The 22,764-nt window shown below is 41.2% G+C and overlaps 1 long non-coding RNA gene across 1 annotated transcript in view; it reads right to left on the reverse strand.

Moving 5' to 3' along the window:
• Positions 1–1,504: 1,504 nt before the first annotated feature.
• The window catches only part of LOC125638970 (uncharacterized), a 172,512-nt gene continuing 151,252 nt past the window's right edge, over positions 1,505–22,764 (reverse strand). Inside the window, exons 4-6 of the long non-coding RNA XR_012668746.1 lie at positions 12,709–12,794; positions 2,993–3,158; positions 1,505–1,838 (exon numbers count right to left, since the gene is read on the reverse strand). This is a non-coding gene — a long non-coding RNA (uncharacterized LOC125638970). The remainder of the gene's footprint in view (positions 1,839–2,992; positions 3,159–12,708; positions 12,795–22,764) is intronic.

The raw sequence follows: 22,764 nt of genomic DNA on the forward strand, positions 1-22,764 counted from the left end.
ACAGCTGCTTTCAACTACCTGAAAGGGGGTTCCAAAGAGGATGGATCTAGACTGTTCTCAGTGGTAGCAGATGACAGAACAAGGAGTAATGGTCTCAAATTGCAGCGGGGGAGGTTTAGATTGGATATTAGGAAAAACTTTTTCACTAGGAGGGTGGTGAAGCACTGGAATGCGTTATCTAGGGTGGCGGTGGAATCTCCTTCCTTTGAGGTTTTTAAGGTCAGGCTTGACAAAGCCCTGGCTGGGATGATTTGGATGGGGATTGGTCCTGCTTTGAACAGGGGGTTGGACTAGATGACCTCCTGAGGTCCCTTCCAACCCTGATATTCTATGATTCTATGATTCTACAGATGGAATCTTTATAGAACTCAGGAGCCAAATTCTAGCATGTGCCAAGTATGAGTTTCAGTCTTATACATTTTCCATATTCACATGAATTTTCATGAGGATGGTAAAAGGCACATACCTGACATTAGGAAGACTCTCCTGACTAATGTCAAGACCTTGCTCCAAAGCATGGATGTGCTACTGTTTCACAACCACTTATATGAAGATTTTTAACATGGGCAAACAACAGAGTTTTCCCTAACCATGTTCTAGGAAATGGCTGAACTATTAACTGAATCTTAAAAATAAAAATAAAAAATCACACACACCCAGCATGGAAAATTTCAGCCCAAGTCGTTAAAGTTTTGCAAACCTATAAGCAACTGAAAACAGGGTCCTAGAATGGGAAGTATCAGGCAACCTTGACTTTTTACCTGTGCTGCCTATAATGAAATAAGCCAAGAGCTAGCTTAGTAGCAGATAAAAAAAAAGTTATTAGTGTAATTTTCCTCTGTGAATAAACATCAAAAAATATGTTTGTTATATCTCTTTCATTCTTCTCCTATTCTCAGAAGAGGCCACACACTCCACCTTCCATGGTTTTCAGAGGAGCACTTTCTTCACCCTCAATGCCCTATATTACAGAAAGGTTCCTAGGCTAATTAGGGCTATATGAGTCTCTCTTTATATCCCATTAATGCTACTTTATGCTCTGCTACAAAGATCACTGCAGAGTGTTTTTCTGCCTACGCAGCATACTCAGCACTAGGGGAAGGTTATCCCATAACTGCCTACTTAAGAGTTTCTTATACTTTCCTCTGAAGAGCTGGAACTGTCAGAGACAGGATACTGGACTTGATGCATCATTGGCCTGATACGTATGGCAGTTCCTAAGTAGCACAAATGGATTAGTGCCTGATTGCCTCATATGCTGTGGTTACAATGGGCAATTTTAAACAAAGCTGGCTGATGTCCTGTATATTAAAAATATTTCAGGATCCTAATAGCTACAGACCACTCTTTAGAAAATATGAAAGTTAACTCTGTCAGTTCATATTGTCAGCAGCCTTTTAGAAATAATGTTCGATTCTATTATGTGCAGTGTTTCTATACACACACTGACAAACGTTAACATATAATATGAATAGATTTATTATAGCTATATCACAAAGCATGGTCCTAAAATCAATGCAGAATGAAGAATAGTGACCTTGGAATACACTTTCAATCACTGAAAAGTTTTTAAAAGCAGCTATTTCAACTGGCTCTGAAGTTAACTTGTTTTGAAGTTTAACAGAGAAATGTGTCCTGAAGGTTATTCCAGTTTTATTGTCACCATAATAGCAGCAGGACGTAGCATCTCAAGGACTCAAAGAGGTTTTGTTTATGCTCACCACTTCATAACTGTTGTTCTTGCCGTGCACAATGTGAAATGTAAAGCTATATGAAGCTTGTTGATGTCCCCGAACAAACGTGTTCTAGACATGAATAATTACATCCTCTAGATTCAGCTGAAAAAGAATTAAAGAAAGTATCAGGTGAAACAGTGTTTAGGATTGAAAACTCTCACCTTCTTCACACATGTAAATACTTTTCCATTTGTCACATGCATGCTTCAAAATACAGGTGCTTAACAGAAAAACATGGTGGAATTTTCCAAGAAAATGATATTTCTCATCAATAGAGGAATAAAACATTTTGAGACAACTATAAGAATAATCACTAACTGAACTATAACTAAAATGTTTATTAAAATGAATAAAAAATTTGATTTTATTTGTTCTTGTAGAATTAACAAAATCAAACACCTATAACATTAGAAAGTCTTTGATTCTTTGATCTTAGTGCTGACACTTCCTCTTGCTACAGGTACAAATTAACTAAGGATGGATATCAAACATTTAATAGGCTTAACCATGGATAGAAATAGATACAATTTTGTTCCTATGGTCCCAGAACTAGAAAGGAGAGACAAGGAAACCAGGCACACTTCCTGATGCTCACTGCTCAGCAAATACAGATCCCCATCAGTATCTGAATTCCAGAGTTAAATAACAGTATTCCCAGGAACTTGTATGGAAGTACTTGAGTAAACTGACCAGAATTTGGCCACTGTCTGTCCCATAATCTCAGATAAAGGAGGCAGCTAACAATTACTGCAAGAGGCCAGAATAGTCACTATCTAATTTCTTATTTGAGGCCTGTTTTTGAAAGGTGCTCTTTGTAACACAGGCTTGCAATGGAAAATATATGTTAATATCCCGATGTCCAGGTAGCAATAGTTGCCAAGAATGCTTTTCATCATTTGTGCTTGGCAAGAAGGTTGCAGTCTTTCCCCGCTGATGAATCTCACTAGTCTTCCATGGCTTTGTTACTTTGAGACTGCGGTGTGCTGTACATGAACACTGCACATACAGCCCATCCAGAACCATAGGTAGTGCAGAAAGTGAATACCAGAACTTCTTCTGAGAAGCATGTTATGCTTGTTCTCTATAATCAGCTTTAGACGTCAGCCCTTTTCCAGAAGACATTAAAGTGTTGTTTTATAACTTATAAATACTAAATAATTTGTGCCTTACTTTTGCTGAGCTGGATTGTTTCCTGCCATGGTAAAGCTAATGGGAGGAAGGGGTGACTCAGGCTTAAGAAATCTCTATGAGATTACCTTTAGGAGATAGATTCCCCATGTATATCTGTCAGTGCCCCCTGACCTTTAGAATAAATGACAGGACCCTGTTCAGCAGCAGGCCAGATGCTCTTTATTTTTCAGATGGCCCCACACAGTTGCTTTATCCCTTCCATAAAGGGGGATCCCTGATGTCGAGTGAAGACTGTGAAGAAAAATAAACAGTCATAGGCTGAATCATCCTTTCTTAGGAAGCTCCTCAGTATAAGTGAGGAGACAAGCAGCATCCTTATTTTGGCCCCACCTCCATCTAAGAGTCCCCAACATGTGCCTCACCCTGTCCCGATGGAAATGAGTACCTTCTGCATATGGGCCTTGGAGATGCAATTTCCCCCTTAGGTACCACTTCTCCTGATGTAGTTCTATGGCAGCTGCAATCAGTGGAGGTGCTTTAGTGAGTAGTTATCTGGTTTAAATGAGAGGGGTTGCTGCCTGGGAACTATTGGTGAGAACTCATTAATTCTGAAATTTTCTTTCCTTTTTGGTTTGCCAGAGTCCAGATTTACTGACTCTCTGGCTATACTGCTGGGCATTTGTTTTCCCTGATTTCTCTGAGGAGGCACGTGAATGATTTTAGAGCTAATAGCTAAACAGAATCCTTTGTTGGCATTGGGCTAATTTACAAATCTCTGTTTTTTCAGGACTGCTTTTAATTTTTCTGTCTCTACTAAGAAAACATTGAACATCACATTTGGAAAATTGAAATAAATTAATAAATGACGCCATCAGCTGCTCCTGCAAGTTAAGATGGATTTGCAATTGTACCTGGCTCATGGGAAGATTGATCCCCATGGAAAGTGTAAAACCACAAGGGAATCTAAGATTTTTTGGTTTTGCTTTTGAACAATATGCATCAGGACAGATGCTACATAGTCTCATTAATTCACTGCCCCCATTCTACTTACCTCACCTGCAGAGAGCAAGAGCAGATCAGTATAAAAATGAGTTGTAATCCATTAAGGATTTACAAGGCTTTCAATAACCAAACCCAAAATTAACAAGTTCTAAATCATGGATTCTTTGAGTTCTCCCTATGATATCTTTATGACAAGCAAACAAGTGTCAAGATAATCCTTTTATTATGAACAGGCACTACAGACAGAATAAGGTAACAAACTTTCTACTACTCTGTGTAGAAAGCCTGTGGCTGCCCTATTCTGGGCTTCCTTGTTTCTGTCCCCAGCAGGAAGTGTCACAGAGAAACCAAAGAGTGCCTCTAAAGTTTACAGGAAATGTGGCATCTCCACAATTCCTGGAGGACTTGTGAAAATCTTGTGCATCCATATGTCAGACCTAGTGTCTGCTTTTCAATTTGTACTTCATCTCTGTCGTTGTCATAACCCTAGATGCATATAAGACTGGCAACCAATTAGCTCCATAATGTTGTAACAGTACTTCTCCCAGCCCTCCTTTCAAGGCATTTGTAGAAAGTTTGATGTCTTTCAACAGGCTACAGAATTGTAGCACTGAAGCTGATGTCAGAATGTGCTTTAAATCATTGAACTCTCCATCATGCTCTGGAATCTATGCCCATTCAGTAACCTCATGGGAGAGATGTCTTAGGTGAACGTGCAAACTGTATAGCTAGGAATGAACTTACTGTCATAATTCAGCATGCCTTTGAACTCCCTTTTTATCTTTAAGTCTTGCTGTGTTCAGTTTTGCCTGAATCTTTGATTCATTGGGCAAGATTCCCTTTTAGTTCAGTCTCTTTCCCAAGTATTTTATTTCCATTTGAAACTGATATTTGGCCTTATTTAGTTTCAGGTTATTAGCTCTCACAGTTTCCAGAACTTTCCTCAGTCATTCCCAATGTTCAATGGCAGTGTGGTCCCAACTTATTATGTCATCAGTCTACATTTTCACACCTGCCATACCCTTTAGTGATTGGATCATTGTACAATGAAACACTGCTGGAGCTGAACATAGTCCGAAAGGCAGTCTTAGGAAGCAGCATCTGCCAAGTGGTGTATCAAAAGTGCAGATCTTGGAGCTCTTGGTGTTCACAGGAATCTGTCAATATCTAGACATCTAAGAATTTGGATCCTGCACTCTCAGACACCAATTCACTTCTTGTGGGGAAGAGTATGTGTGCTCTTTTTATATATACACAGCTGAATGCCATCTCCTTTTTTCTCTACAATTACCAAGGAGTGAATCCAATCTGTTGGTTCTTCTATTCTCCAAATGATACCATTTGCTGTCATATTTTGCATCTCTTCTTCTAGTCTCTTTCTTAAGACTTGTGAAACTTTCTTGTAGCATATATCCAGGTTCTCTTAACTGTATCTTATAGGTTTCTGGGATGTATTCATTTCCTATTAATACACCTTCAGATGATGCTATTAATAGTTTCATATTTGGTTCTGTGTTGCCTTTTTGTCTTTCTATGACATACATCCTCTTAATGAGACCAAGCACCCAATGTAGGTTCAATACTGGTTGCTCAACTCTGGGTATCACCACGCACACTTGTTTTTATCATTTTCCTTTTGTTTTTAAATATCAGTGTGCACTCTCCCAAAACTGGAATTGTTCCTCCATTATTGTCTTTCATGGATATTTTTGACTCATCTCTCTATTTCAGTTTCTGTTATTACATTTACTTGTGCCCCAGTGTCTATATTCGCAAAAAGAAAAGGAGTACTTGTGGCACCTTAGAGACTAACCAATTTATTTGAGCATGAGCTTTCGTGAGCCACAGCTCACTTCATCAGATGTTTACCGTGGAAACTGCAGCAGACTTTATATACACACAGAAATCATGAAACAATACCTCCTCCCACCCCACTGTCCTGCTGGTAATAGCTTATCTAAAGTGATCAACAGGTGGGCCATTTCCAGCACAAATCCAGGTTTTCTCACCCTCCACCCCCCCACACAAATTCACTCTCCTGCTGGTGCTAGCCCATCCAAAGTGACAACTCTTTACATAATCAAGTCGGGCTATTTCCTGCATAGATCAAGGTTTTCTCACATCCCCCCCACCCCCATACACACACAAACTCACTCTCCTGCTGGTAATAGCTCATCTAAACTGACCACTCTCCAGGTTTAAATCCAAGTTAAACCAGAACATCTGGGGGGGGGGGGGTAGGAAAAAACAAGAGGAAACAGGCTACCTTGCATAATGACTTAGCCACTCCCAGTCTCTATTTAAGCCTAAATTAATAGTATCCAATTTGCAAATGAATTCCAATTCAGCAGTTTCTCGCTGGAGTCTGGATTTGAAGTTTTTTTGTTTTAAGATAGCGACTTTCATGTCTGTGATTGCGTGACCAGAGAGATTGAAGTGTTCTCCGACTGGTTTATGAATGTTATAATTCTTGACATCTGATTTGTGTCCATTTATTCTTTTACGTAGAGACTGTCCAGTTTGACCAATGTACATGGCAGAGGGGCATTGCTGGCACATGATGGCATATATCACATTGGTGGATGTGCAGGTGAACGAGCCTCTGATAGTGTGGCTGATGTTATTAGGCCCTGTGATGGTGTCCCCTGAATAGATATGTGGGCACAATTGGCAACGGGCTTTGTTGCAAGGATAAGTTCCTGGGTTAGTGGTTCTGTTGTGTGGTATGTGGTTGTTGGTGAGTATTTGCTTCAGGTTGCGGGGCTGTCTGTAGGCAAGGACTGGCCTGTCTCCCAAGACTTGTGAGAGTGTTGGGTCATCCTTTAGGATAGGTTGTAGATCCTTAATAATGCGTTGGAGGGGTTTTAGTTGGGGGCTGAAGGTGACCGCTAGTGGCGTTCTGTTATTTTCTTTGTTAGGCCTGTCCTGTAGTAGGTAACTTCTGGGAACTCTTCTGGCTCTATCAATCTGTTTCTTTACTTCTGCAGGTGGGTATTGTAGTTGTAAGAAAGCTTGACAGAGATCTTGTAGGTGTTTGTCTCTGTCTGAGGGGTTGGAGCAAATGCGGTTGTATCGCAGAGCTTGGCTGTAGACGATGGATCGTGTGGTGTGGTCAGGGTGAAAGCTGGAGGCATGCAGGTAGGAATAGCGGTCAGTAGGTTTTCGGTATAGGGTGGTGTTTATGTGGCCATTGTTTATTAGCACTGTAGTGTCCAGGAAGTGGATCTCTTGTGTGGACTGGATACTATTAATTTAGGCTTAAATAGAGACTGGGAGTGGCTAAGTCATTATGCAAGGTAGCCTGTTTCCTCTTGTTTTTTCCTACCCCCCCCCCCAGATGTTCTGGTTTAACTTGGATTTAAACCTGGAGAGTGGTCAGTTTAGATGAGCTATTACCAGCAGGAGAGTGAGTTTGTGTGTGTATGGGGGTGGGGGGGATGTGAGAAAACCTTGATCTATGCAGGAAATAGCCCGACTTGATTATGTAAAGAGTTGTCACTTTGGATGGGCTAGCACCAGCAGGAGAGTGAATTTGTGTGGGGGGGTGGAGGGTGAGAAAACCTGGATTTGTGCTGGAAATGGCCCACCTGTTGATCACTTTAGATAAGCTATTACCAGCAGGACAGTGGGGTGGGAGGAGGTATTGTTTCATGATTTCTGTGTGTATATAAAGTCTGCTGCAATTTCCACGGTAAACATCTGATGAAGTGAGCTGTGGCTCACGAAAGCTCATGCTCAAATAAATTGGTTAGTCTCTAAGGTGCCACAAGTACTCCTTTTCTTTTTGCGAATACAGACTAACACGGCTGTTCCTCTGAAAAGTGTCTATATTGTAGATCACATTAATGCCATTTGTGCACATTTTAATTAGCCAATCTTTTGAGTTTTCAGCCTCCTCCATTATTGTGCTTATTCCTCTTCATCTGAGGAATTAATTTTTTTCATTTAATACATGCAGTTTTGTGCTTTCTCTGATCGTGTTAGCATAATGGGCTTATTATAGTTTCAACAGATTTACCTGAATGCTGAGCATTTCCTGTACTTATGCTGTTGCCATATCACTGGCATTGTTTCCGGCTTTCTGTTTTTCTGTCCTTGGACAATTTAATTTCTGTGAACTTTTCTCTTGCTGATTTAGCTATCGTACTCACAGTGATGTATTCAGTGGCTTTTTATTTATGTTTGTTTGTTCCACTGCTTGGCATATACCTATTGCCCTTTCTAGAGCCAGATCCACCCCCCTTTGTAAACATTCACCTACCTTTTTATTGTTACATACCAGGACAAACTGGTCTTTAATGACAGTCTTTTAATATTCCATAATCACAGGACTAATATTTTAGTTTTAAATCTGTGACAAACTCCTCTATCATTTTCCCTTCATTCTTTGTTCTCATCCTGAACACACGGCTCTTAAAAATAACGTATTTTTCTTGGGACACAATTATCCTTAAATACTCATTATTTCTGTAAAGCTTTCCTCTTTCTCTCTCTCCCTCTCTCTCCCCCCACCCACACACCATCTTCGTGTAATTCACTGAATATCACTAGCATTCTGTGCCTGACACTGTTAAGAGCAGAACAATCCTTTGCTCATCCTCCCGTTTATTTGTCCCTATGGCTTTCATACACATCTCAAACTGCTGTTTGAACTATTTCCAGAGACAGTCAGCATTTCCACTCTATCCCAGGGCTATTGGGGGAGTTACGTGCAGTTGCATGGGTTCTGTAGCAACTATTTCAATGTTGCCTCTTAGTGGTTATGCCAGCACACTGCGCCTCCTATGTACCCGGCACCATGAAGTATCTCTCTGGTCAACAGACTGGTGTCAAGGTAAACCCTTTGCTGGACATGGATCCTACTCATAACAGTGTGATAACAGACTCTCTAGTGCTCTGTGTAGCTGCAGCCGGCAGCTGGCCTGTCCAGGGTCTTCTTTGTTTCTGCCCACAGCAGGAAGTGCATCATAGAAAACAAAAGACTGCATCTAGCGTATACAGGAAATGTGACATCTCTACACTTCCTGAAGGACTTACTCTATAGCATTTTCCTTTCTCTGATTTATATAAATAAAGTCTTTGTACTTGCTTAACCATCAACTGCAGGTCGGGTAGACAATTGTTTATCATTCCCATAGCAAATAGGTAACTGCAAGCTGGAAAGAGTCTACATTATTTATAAATCAGCACATCAATCTACTTTCAGTATGTGCAGTAAAAGCCTCTCAGGCTATATTGTGTATGGTTATGTACTAACAATGATGGATAGCTTCCATGATCATAAGTCTGTCCAAAATAAATCTAGATCTCCCAGCCTATCTAATCTAATACCTGCTTACAGATTGTATCAAATAGTGACAGTCTCCTGCTACCTTGTAGAATTTTGCTACTTTTGTCTAGAGTGCACCGGACACTTTATTGCTAATTCAATTGCTGACTTCCTGGTGTTCTAACTTCTCCTACTTTATTTGAATAAGCTCCATGTCCAGGAGACCTTTTTACAATAGTCTCACAAAACTCTGCTCATGTAGTCTGCTCCCCTTGTTTCCTTGGCTCCGGTTTTATAGTTCTTTCACAATGGTACAAACCAGAAAGGTAACTGTATGTGTTTGTATGCATGAGGGAGCTGTTCTTCTGTGCTGACCTCCTAAAGAATTGCACTTGGGAGAGCAAAGCATAAAGCCAGCCTCCAGGTGCCCTATGATTGCTGGTACCTACTGCCCCGGTTGTTCAGATTTATTAACTTTGCTCCCACCTTGAAGGGCCCATCCTAAGCCTGATGTCAGCATTGCTCAAGAGATCTAAACCCTGCTTGTAAGACTCCCTGTTGCTTTTGCACTGGTCACTGCAACTCTAATGAATTGCTCTAGATTAGACCTTATTAAGAAGAGCTGTGCCTAATTATGGTTTGGGATAGGCTGATGAGAGTCAAGAGGCTGATTAGGTAGAAAGAAGAAAAGACAGGAAGGAAGTACAAAGGGGTAGTGAAGCCTTTCAGAGTCAGAGTCTAGAGGGATCTCTGAGAGCAAAGATCGCTTCTGTCTCCCCTCCGCTCCCCTTTTAGCCAAGGATTATGTGTTAGGCTAAATATGGGATTGCACGAGTCTGTAAAGGTCGTGGGCCGGACACTGTGAAATAAACCACAGGAGCTGCTTACCAGAAGATGGTCTCGGGGCTCCATGTGACAGAGCAGGGTTCCACTCTTGTCTCTTTTCGAGTTCCCAACAGCTCAAAACCATTTTCTCTATTTTGCCAAGGCTTGGTGGACATTTTCCTTTTTAGAGGCATGAATATGTACCCTGGGCTTCTTAATCTATAGGTGTAAGGCATATTTGGAATAGTGGGAGAATAGTCATGCTGCTGACAGGATACGAAAAGCTACTGTTTCTGAGGACCTTGGCATATCTGCAGTTGTAGGAGTAAAGAGTTGCTATTTGGCTATAACCAACAATGTGTATATAAAAAAAAATCTAAATACAAGCCAATGATTTAATGAGAAGTTATTACTGTAATAGTAGCTAGAGGTGCTCTTTTGGGAAGATTCTCTATTTTATAATATATTTTTTGACTAAACTGTTGACTGTTTTTAATTACATATGTCAAGGTTCCTCCCCCACTCTGAACTCTAGGGTACAGATGTGGGGACCTGCATGAAAAACCTCCTAAGCTTATCTTTACCAGCTTAGGTCAAAACTTCCCCAAGGTACAAAATATTCCACCCGTTGTCCTTGGACTGGCCGCTACCACCACCAAACTAATACTGGTTACTGGGGAAGAGCTGTTTGGACGCGTCCTTCCCCCCAAAATACTTCCCAAAACCTTGCACCCCACTTCCTGGACAAGGTTTGGTAAAAAGCCTCACCAATTTGCCTAGGTGACTACAGACCCAAACCCTTGGATCTGAGAACAATGAAAAAGCATTCAGTTTCTTACAAGAAGACTTTTAATAAAAATAGAAGTAAATAGAAATGAAGAAATCCCCCATGTAAAATCAGGATGGTAGATATCTTACAGGGTAATTAGATTCAAAAACATAGAGAACCCCTCTAGGCAAAACCTTAAGTTACAAAAAGATACACAGACAGAAATAGTTATTCTATTCAGCACAATTCTTTTCTCAGCCATTTAAAGAAATCATAATCTAACACATACCTAGCTAGATTACTTACTAAAAGTTCTAAGACTCCATTCCTGGTCTATCCCCGACAAAAGACCAGCCTATAGACAGACACACAGACCCTTTGTTTCTCTCCCTCCTCCCAGCTTTTGAAAGTATCTTGTCTCCTCATTGGTCATTTTGGTCAGGTGCCAGCGAGGTTACCTTTAGCTTCTTAACCCTTTACAGGTGAGAGGAGCTTTCCCCTGGCCAGGAGGGATTTCAAAGGGGTTTACCCTTCCCTTTATATTTATGACAACATAATAAAGGTAGAGGAAAATAAGATCATTTACTGAACTTACTGGTTACTCAAGGCAGTAGCCATATCAGTAGCAGGAAACCTGGAGAAGAGTTTGATCTCCTAGCTGAGTGAAGCAAAGCTTCCACTTGGACTTTAGTCTTTTTATTTTCAATTACTTCCACAATTTTCACCCCCAGAACGCATCCATTTTTACTTTAACAATCCTGGGCATCCTATATTTCCCTTTCCTCGCATAAAAGTTCACTTTCTTTGTTATCTCAGGAATTTAAAGTTTCCAGAGAAATTAATTCTTTCTTTGCAAGAAGAAAAACATGCTTGTCAGGCTTTCCACCCAAATCACTGAAAATCTTGATCTCCTACACTGATTCAAATTCTGAATACTTACCTCTCTCAATGACCCAGCTGTGGCAGCTCGGAGACATTAACATTCACACTGATATTCACATTGTGTCACATCCTTCTCAGATTGGCATTTAAACCTTCAAGTGATGGGGAAGATCCACAGAGGGAACAAGGAGACTGGAGGCTTCCTTTAGCTTTCACAAAACCACAGTGATAGTAAACGAAACAGAGGAGAGTACAGGCTTTAGAATCTGTGGCCTGTTTGATACTTGAGAGATTCTACTATGGAAAGACTAGAAATAAATAAAGCTAATACACCAGTGGGAATATTTTGCAGTTTGCAGTAATATCCACTCTGGTGATTTCTCAGCCTCTCAGATGAGATGAATAAAAATACCACATGGCGTATAACATTTCTACAGGTGCTTTGTTAGAAAATTTGTTACACTCAAAAAGATACATTTTCTAAAATTTCTTGTGAAAGGTATAAGGAGAATGCCAGAGTATCATACAGTACAAAGGGAAAACATTGTAACAGCTGGCTCTACCTTAGTCATTTTAGTTGGGAAAATAATTCACAATACATAATTCTTTCAGATTTCAGAGTAGCAGCCATGTTAGTCTGTATTCGCAAAAAAAAAAGGAGTACTTGTGGCACCTTAGAGACTAACCAATTTATTTGAGCATAAGCTTTCGATGCATCCGATGAAGTGAGCTGTGGCTCATGAAAGCTTATGCTCAAATAAATTGGTTAGTCTCTAAGGTGCCATAATTCATTCACTAAATCTTTCCTCTTTTTCTTTTCACAACATGTCCAGAAACAGAGTCCAAAATGGTTGAATTCATTCAATATTCAAAATCATTTACAAGTTTCTTTGGTGAATAATTCCTTGCCTACATATTATTTGCTAATTGCAAATGTCTGAAATATGGTATCTGAAATTGTGCTGCATTAGTTGCACAAGTCACATGATATTGCTTCTGTCTGCTGCTTGAATGATTTATGTGCTTAACTGAAACATGAATTTCAGTTCATAATTTTCCATCATTGCTGGTTAATTACGCAAGTCAATACTTACTTCTGGTGAATATCCAAATTCAAATGTCCTTTTCACAAGCATTTGTGGTAGTAAGGTTGAAGTGCTTGCCTTTTTGTGGAAAGAGACTGCAATTGTAAACATGGTTGAATTAAAATTCACTTTTGAATACAAGCATTTGCAAATAATTTTTGAACTATTAACCCAGCTGATAGTAGTCAAAGTAAACCTGATATAAAATAACAAAGTCTGAGTTCAAAATTAGGACACAGGTGCAATCCCAGGTAGTGGTGTCAGTGGCACCCACAAAACATACATGGCATGCTATCTCCACCCCCATTAGTTTTAAGTAACTTCAAACTACCTATCAGAATTGAAGATTTTTCAGGTGAGTGATTAACAGTCTCTCTTTCTCTCTCTCTCTTTTTTTTCTATGGTGAACAGTGACTATTCCCTCAAGGACTATTTAATGATAAAGTGAAGTTGGACTGCTATTTGATATACCTACGTTTACCTTAGGCCTACATTTTCAAAAGTGACTACTGATTTAGGTGCCTTGATATTTAAATTTGAACACCCACGCTTTGAAATTCAAGCTTTTCTAACTTTCTCAGGTTGGGGACCCAGAAAGGGAGACACCCAAAATCACTAGTTACTTTTGAAAATTTGGGCCCCAATCAGTTGGATTAACATTTTGTTTGTAAAAAGAAAAGGAGTACTTGTGGCACCTTAGAGACTAACCAATTTATTTGAGCATGAGCTTTTGTGAGCTACAGCTCACTTCCTCTGGAACCGAAACAGGAATGCTTGGTCCCCTTTTGATACTCCTTTGGAGAAGGACAGTTTATGGTCATATCTGCAGTCCCATATGAAAGAATGAAACAGGTCTGCTGCTTGCTGTAAAACCTTTCACTCACAGGAGGTAAACAGGTCTACTGTTCTGCTACTGATAATGTGCCACTTGCTTTATTTATTGCTAATTTGTTATTTTACACTGAGTAGGCTGGTTAGTTAGAGCTGAGTGATCTATTGGCCAATGAAATAGTCCAGCTATAATGACTGGGTTTGTATTCCACTGACAAGCTGTTTGCTCAGTGTTAGAGTCTATTGTCCCCAGCAATTTTATTAATGAAATATGACTGTTTTTCTACCTTTAGGGGCCTGAAATAAGATTGCTTTACATACCCTAGCAATACAGTAGGTCTGGTACAGCCAGCACTACTGCTGATGTATCAAGAATACGAAAAATAAGGTTAATTCAACAATAAGTTTAATAAGGTTCAGAATATAGAAGTGCTTCTGGATAACCAGATATTAATGGTGACTAAGGCTGTCTTTTTTAAAATGTACTTGCCATCTTTCCTTTTGGATGTAGACCTTTCCATAATTATTCATACATTTCTTACCTCTAGAGAGTACTACTACTAGATCCAGACAAATCCAGCAAAAGAGCTTCACAAATATTCATTCACCTTTTAAAAGTAGTTGGCTTCACCTGTTATATGCACATTGTGTGTTGACTTTTTCTGAATAGTCTTACACATGAATTTTACAAGCAAACTGTAAATGAACGGTGTGACTGGGGTCCCAGTGAGGGTCAGCTGAGGTCACTCAATTAGGGTGAAAGAATGGGGCCGATAATCCCCAAACCTGGTGGATATTTTCAATACTTAGATTTACCAAACCAGCTTCTTTATTACCTCACTGGTTGCCCAGAAACCAACAACACAGTTCCCTTGAAGCAACCCAGCCTCAGGCCTCCATCCAGTTACCAATGTCAAATATGATGAAGATTTCTGAAAATCTTATTTCATCATATAAAATAAAAGGTTCTACCAATCCCAAAGGATCAGACAATTACCATCCAGCTTAATGGATATTCCAGATCTTACCCAAATGCACGCTTTCAGCCAATTCTTATTAACTAAACTAAAATTTATTTTAAAAGAAAAAGAGTATGGTTAAAAGATCAATATACATACAGACATGAGTTCAATTCTTGAGGTTCAGATACATAGCAGAGATGGTGAGCTTTGGAGTTGCAAAGAGTTCTTTTAGAATTTCGTCCACAGGTTATAGTCCAATTCCCAATATCACCTTCAGGGAGTACCAACATAACTGGAATCTCAATCTGGCAACTCAAACTTCCCCAGATGAAGCTTAAGCAGATCTGAGATAAAAAGAATCTGGACCCAGTGGTCTTTTATACAGTTTTCTAGCCTTCACTTGACCATACTGTCCTTAGTAAACAATAGGCTTTTGATGTAACCTTCTGTTTCTTGAATACCAGCAGTAATTAGTGACACAAATTAACATAGGGTAATGTATCCATTCAGCAGTTTATCATAAACTTTAAAGAGACATATAGACAATGACATCATTTCACCCAAGATTTATCAAAATGTTAATATTCCCTTTTGATCTCTGAATCATTAGCTACAGTGACCGACAATAACTGTCTGTTTACATGGCTAGCTTCTAAGATACACACAGTTAGTATCACTTTTAACAATATAGGTTTGCATTTCAAAGTTCTAGCCTATCTACCATGAGTGGTCCTAATTACCATTTGCAAACCTTTCTACCATGACTTTAAAGGTGGGCTCTGGATCATTCAGCCTGCAAGCTGCTTAACCCTTTCTGGCCATGAGCTATATTTTGCATAAGATTTGGTGCAATTATATAGCAGTGGTAGCAATAATGATTTGCATAATTATATTTTAATCTGACAACATCACATGAACATTAGAGAATGTATAAAGAAAACAAATTCAGACTTTATAAGTACATGGAGTCATGCTGGAAAAGTGATGTTAAGCATTACTCATCCTATCAGGGAACAGAAGTATACCATATGACCTCCATAGCTGTCAAAACTAAACAGTGTTCACATTTAGAATATTGAATACTTGCAATGAATGACTCACAATCTAAGCACCATGAATTAGTCATGGAAATTAGTCAGCAAATGATTATGATTTAAAAATTCCTGAAAATCTTTGACAATTTGCAACCAGACAAAGGGATTCAGTTCACTGAACAAATGATTCATTTGAAATTATTTACAAGCTTTGATTACTGCAACCTCTGTGTGGGCCTGCATCTGAAAACTACTCAGAAACTTTAGCTAGCGTACAATGTTACTCCCTGACAACCTAGCAGTATTTGAGAATTGGAACATATTATCCTTATGATCCATAGACTGCACTGGCTTCCAGTTAGTTTCCAGATTCAATTCAAATAATTAGTTTTGAGTTATAGAATGGCCTTTTATGGTTTGGGTCCTGTAAATTTTACAGGTCATGTCTTTTTTCATGCTGTAACTGAGCAGTTCAATTTAACTGGGACATTTAAGCTGACAGTCGCTGGATATGTTTGTTCTGGGGTGGCCCTTGACTCTAGAATTTGCTTCCCTACTTTGTCCAGCGGAGCCCAAGTTTATCTGTTTTCTCAGAACAGTTCTTCAGGCTGATTTGAGAAAGGGAGGTCTGAGATTTATATTTTTCCCCAGTAGGCCTGGAGTAGTCTTTACTACTGTTAATTTATATTGAGCTAATTACAAATGTAAGTAAGTTTGGTTGTGCACACATTTAAAAACTGCAACAGACACTTTTTTATAAATCAGAACTAGAAATAAATCAAGAAATTAAAGAACTATGGTATTGGGCAGTTGTTGCTATGAAACATCCACCTTAGAGGGTTTTTTTCAGTGGAATTTTCAAAAGTACTCAGCACTGGCCGAACTCTGCTCATTGAAGCCAATGGTAGAATTCCCATTGCTTCAATGGGAGCAGAAATAGGTCAATAGTCACTGATTTTGAAAATCCCACCCTTAATTAGTATTTGACACTTATATAATGGTAAAGCTGAAAGGGCAAATCCAGGCTGGGGCCAACTGCGTGGGGGCACTGTAAAAACTTAGAATAAATGACCGTCTCTGCCACAAGAGCTTCCAAGCTAAAACCTTGCAGCCTTTGGATTGCTAAAACAGAGCGGTAGATAATGGGTAACTGTGATAGGGCTCTCTGTGGCTGGGGAGCCTAGTGGCTAGATCATTGGTCACGGGGGCTGTAGGGGGACTTGACCCCTCCTTCTCCCTCAGATCCTGGCCCAGGGTCCTGTGTCACTCAACCCCTAAACAGGGGAGATGGATCTTTTCCCCAGCCATGAGGGGAGTTCAGGGCCTGTTTTCCTGGCCTGCTCCCTATGCAAGTCCTTTTAGTTTGGGGTATGTCCCCACTAGTCCAGTTGTCCCACAGTTGGGGCTTATCTGTAGGTTCCCCTTGGCAAGGGAAGATTTACTTGCCTCCAGTGGCTGTGTTGGCAGGCAGGTTGCTTGGTCTGTGTCTTCAAGCAGGCATACACAGAGCTCCTGACTCTGCCAGTCAGCCCCTGATTGAGCCAGCCTCCCTTCTTTTCTCTCCCCTGGCATTGGCTGCAGGTATAACGGGGCGGGCTAGCTGAACCCATAGGTGTTCTTTAACCCCGCCTGTGCCCAGCTGCAGTCTCTCTGCTCCTTCACAGTAACCTTTTCAAAAGTGGTTTATGTGCCTGCGTCCCATTTTCAAAAGTGACTTAGACACTAAAAGAGCTGGAACTTGGAAACTAGCATTATCACAATCTGAAACAGCATCTGGCGGGCTGAGGTCTCATACTGCTTGAGCCTGTTCAGGACTCCTGCAGGGAAACAATGGCAGACCAGTATATTCTGGTGTGTGTTCCTGGGATCTGCTGGGTACAGGAGTGCTGAAATAATTTTTATAGTGGGATGCTGAAGGCATTATTACTACTTCAAGACAAGACCCCTAGCTAGCACCTATGGCTGGGTAGTTAGGTCAGCGTGTGGATTAACTGGAACCAGGAACCAGTGGTCTGACTGAAAGAATAGGAATTGGTTGATCAGTCTATTGGACCTAATTTTGTTATCCTGACAAACTGTTTATTTTGCCAAGATCTTGAAAGTTACTTCTGCATTGCACAGTACCACCGTGAAAAGCTATCAGAGGAATGTGTCACTTCTTGAGTGTTATGCATCAATCGCATTGTGGATTTCAGAATCTAAACTATCTGCCCTTGTCATATGTCTAGCAGTCCTCATTACTTTTCAAAATAATTTCAAGTGTGCAGTGGGATATGGAGTCACTTTGTCCAATTTGCATTTGCTGCATAAAGTGTTGATGTACCAAGAATGGATTTTCTGAGTCCTGGGACTCCTCCACTAAATCAAATGTACATTAATTAATACCAAATCTCTAGTTAGGAAAGGCTGTTTTAATTAATGATGTGAATCTATTATTCTGTTTCTTATGGACAGAATGCTGTATCTCTACAGCATCCAGCCCACTGAATTATTCCTATAGAGCAGTCAGAGGTAGGGAGAGAAACTTGCTTGTATTTTTTATTTTTGTCTCTCTCCCACTATTAGAAAATATGACCGTTTATTTATCGTTTTAATGTTGATAAATAAACATTTATTCTTTATCCACCTCTCTCTGGCAATTCTTTATTGTAAACCAAAGAACTGTAGGGATTTCGTCACTCAAACTGTTTCAGCAACTATTATAATTGTTTAGCTGTTTTCTAGTCTGTTAATCAAAGATTATTTTAATATTCATGCTGATTTTGTAGTGGCGTTATGTATGCGGAAGATTTCACATTCACTTTGGAATCACTAGATATTTTTCAGCTACTTGGTATGGAATGCTGTAAAAGCTGAGGAATTAAGTGAGACATTTTCACTGTGAATGTAGGATCTCTGCATAGCTAGTTTATTTAGTTCAGCAAAAGAGAATACATACATTTTTTGCAATACATTTTATAAGATCACGCTTGGTATCTTTGTTTTCACTGTGGTTACCATTGTATTTTAGATCTATTTGGGACAAATTTAGCTCATTCAGAACTCTGAAACATCCAGCTTTTCTATTATGAATGCTTCTTTTATCATCCAAATGACTCCCTCCTAAGACTAAAATATGCTTTTCTTCCTTTTGTGTAAAATTCACACCAGTACTAAGTGGGGCTTAAATGGTCAAAGGCCACCAGAAGGGGGTGAATTTCACCCAGTGAAAATGTTTTCAGACACCACCCCTCTTCCAATTCTCCATTTGAGGATGAAATATTGAATTATTGTGCTGTAGAGTCTGTTTACACCTTCAGTTTGTTTAATCTAATCTGAGAAACTCTCATTGCACTGAGGTTTGTTAGGCTCTTAGCAGTGTTTAGCTTTAGATTAATTTTGATACACTTTCATTTCAATAATTCTTGATTTATTTGGCACTATAAACAAAAAGGGATCTAATTTTCAGGAGGACTAAGCACCCAAAGCCCCAGGTGGAGTCAAGGGGAGCGGAAGGTGCTGAAAATCATGCCTTAAGTTCTTTGAACTGGTTAGAAGACGATATTTGTTGGCTTTTCAGGTTCCATGGTTGTATGGTTTATTTCTTAACTGCCAGACTGTGGTTAAGTACAGTCTTTATACTTGTGCTTGCATACACATAAAGTACGGTTGCCCTGCAGAAGGAAGATCTTCCAGACAAGCCTGTGACACAGATACAAACTTTCATATACTTAGGGTATGTGTACACTATGAAATTACTCCGATTTTACAGAAGTCGACTTTTGGGAACAGATTGTATAAAGTCGAGTGCATGCTTCCACACTAAGCACATTAATTTGGCAGTGTGCATCCAGAGTACCATGGCAAGCACTGGCATTCCTAGTGGTGCACTTTGGGTAGCTATCCCACACTTCCCACAGACCCCGCTGCCCATTGGAATTCTGGGCTGAGCTCCCAATGCCTGATGGGGCCAAAAATTTGTCGTGGGTGATTATGGGTAAATGTCATCAGTCAACCTTCCCTTTGTGAAAGCAATGGCAGACGATCATTTTCCCTAGATTGCCTGAGCAGACACCATAGCACGGCAAGCATGGAGCCCGTTCAGCAATTCTGACCATTGTAAACACCTTGCACATTATTGTGCAGTTTATGCAGAACCAGAACCTGAAAAACCAGGCAAGGAGGCGACGGAAGCGCAGTGACGAGAGTGATGAGGACATGGACACAGATTTCTCTAAAACCATGGTCCCCGGCAATTTGGAGATCATGGTGTTAATGGGGCAGGCTCATGCCAAGGAACGCTGATTCTGGGCCCGGAAAAGAAGCACAGACTGGTGGGGCTGCACAGTGTTGCAGGTTTGGAATGATTCCCAGTGGCTCCAAACTTTTGCATGTGTAAGGGCACTTTCATGGAACTTTGTGACTTGCTTTCCCTGGCCCTGAAGCGCAAGAATACCAAGATGAGAGAAGCCCTCACAGGTCACAAGCAAGTGGCAATAGCCCTGTGGAAGCTTGCAACGCCAGACAGCTACCGGTCAGTCGGTAATCAATTTGGAGTGGGTAAATCTACTGTGGGAGTTGCTGCGATGCAAGTAGCCAACACAATCATTGAGCTGCTGCTATCAAAGGTAGTGACTCTTGGAAATGTGCAGATCATAGTAGATGGCTTTGCTGCAATGGGATTCCCTAACTGTGGTGGGGCTATAGCTGGAACGCATATCCCTATCTTGGGCCCAGACCACCAGGCAGCCAGTACATAAACTGCAAGGGGTACTTTTCAGTGATGCTGCAAGCACTGGTGGATCACAAGGGACATTTCACCAACATCAACGTGGGATGGCCAGGAAAGGTTCATGATGCTCGCGTCTTCAGGAACTCTGGTCTGCTTAAATGGCTGCAGGAAGGGATTTACTTCCCAGATCAGAAAATAACTGTTGGGGATGTTGAAATGCCTATAGTTATCCTTGGGGACCCAGCCCACCCCTTAATGCCCTGTCTCATGAAGCCGTACACAGGCACCCTGGACAGTAGTAAGGAGATGTTCAACTATAGGCTGAGCAAGTGCAGAATGGTGGTAGAGAGTGCATTTGGACGTTTAAAGGGTTTCTGGCGCAGTTTACTGTTTCGCTCAGACCTCAGCGAAACCAATATTCCCACTGTTATTGCTGCCTGCTGTGTGCTCCACAATCTCTGTGAGAGTAAGGGGAAGACGTTTATGGTGGGGTGGGAGGCTGAGGCAAATTGCCTGGCTGCTGAATATGCGCAGCCAGACACCAGAGCGATTAGAAGAGTACAGCAGGAAGCTCTGAGCATCAGAGAAGCTTTGAAAACCAGTTTCATGACTGGCCAGGATACCATGTGACACTTCTGTTTGTTTCTCCTTGATGAAAACCCACCCTCTTGGTTGACTCTAATTCCCTGTAAGCCACCCACCCTCCCCCCTTTGATCACAGTGTGCTTGCAAAGGAAATAAAGTCACTATCATTTAAAAACCATGTATTCTTCATTAATTGATTATAAAAATAGGGAGATAACTCACAATATAGTCCGGGTGGGATGTGGGAGGAGGGTAGGAGGGAAGGAAAAGGCCACTTCAGAACTTGTTGAATGCCAGCCTTCTGTTGATTGGGCTGTCCACTGGGCTGGAGTGGTTGGGTGCCCGGAGCCTCTCCTCCCCTCCCCCATTGCATTTTTGGGCATCTGGGTGAGGAGGCTATGGAACTTGGGGTGGAGGGAGGGTGGTTAAACAGGGGCTGCAGCAGCAGTCTGTGATCCTGCTGCCATTCCTGAACCTCCACCAGACACCAGAGCATGTCCGTTTGATCACGCAGCAGTTCCAGCGTTGCATCCGGCCTCCTCCGATCTTCCTGCCACCACCTCTCATCTCTATCGTCCCTCCTGTTCTCATGTTCATTGGCCACTTTCCTGTACTGTGCTACTGTGTCCCTCCACACATTCTGCTGAGCTCTGTCAGTGCCGGATGACTGCATGAGCTCAGAGAACATTTCATCACACCTGAGGTTTTTTCGCCTCCTTATCTGAGATAGCCTTTGGGACGGAGGAGGGAGGCTTGAAACATTTGCAGCTGCAGGAGTAAAAAAGGGAGTGAAGTATTTAAAAAGAGACATTTTACAGAACAATGGCTATACTCTTTCACAGTGAACAACACTATTCACATTACATAGCACATGTGATTTTGGTACAAGGTCACATTTTGCATCTTATATTGAGTGCCTTCGGCTTTGGTATTAGAGATCACACACCCAGTGCCAGGCAACAGAATTTGGCTTTCAGGAGGCCATGGTAAGCCATAGTCTTTCGGCTTCTGCAACCTTCATAACAGCAGCATCCTCCTTTGCCATACCAAGCAAAGCCCACTGAGTTGGCCATTTAGTGCTGCGGTTTTCATGTTAACGTGCAGCAGCAGAAACCAAACTAATGCCCCCCACCATCCAATTCTCTGGGATGATCACTTTACCCCTCCCCCCACCATGTGGCTGATATCAGGGAAGATCCCTGCTAGCCAAACACGAACAGCGTAGCGCCAATGCCCACCCCTGCCCCCCACCGCTTGGATAACTGCGGGGAGGATTTCTTTTCAGCCACAGGCAAACAGCCCAGTAGGAACGGCCACCTCTGAATGTCCCCTTAATTAAATTCCTGTATTTCAACCAGGTTACTATGAACAATATCACTGTCCTGAGGTTAACACAGAGAGATAAAGAACGGATGTTATTCGAATGCCAGCAAACACCGGGACCATACGCTGCCAGGCTTTGCCATGTAATGATACCAGTTTACTTGCTACTAGCATGGCGTGGTAAAGTGTCCTACCATGGAGGATGGAATAAGTCTGCTCTCCGCAGAAACCTTCTGCAAAGGCTTTTAGAGTACCTCCAGGAGAGCTTCATGGAGATGTCCCTGGAGGATTTCCGCTTCATCCCCAGACGTGCTAACAGATTTTTCCAGTAGCTGTACTGGCCACGAATGCATCCCAAGTCCTCAGGGCAAATTAATCAATAAAAAGTGCTTGCTTTTAAAACATGTATTATATTTTAAAAGGCACACTCACCAGAGGTCCCTTCTCCGTCTTGGTTGGGTTGGGAGGGTATTTCAGTCACGGTGATAAAAAGATCCTGGATGTTGGGGAGAATGGTGTGCTGTGTGCTCGCCTCAAGCTCGCCCTCCTCATCATCATCTTCCCTGTCCGCAAAATGCTCAGGCATACCGGAGAGTACCCCATCATCGGAGTCCATGGA

This window comes from Caretta caretta, chromosome 6 (assembly GCF_965140235.1).
Source record: "Caretta caretta isolate rCarCar2 chromosome 6, rCarCar1.hap1, whole genome shotgun sequence".
NCBI lineage: Eukaryota > Metazoa > Chordata > Testudines > Cheloniidae > Caretta > Caretta caretta.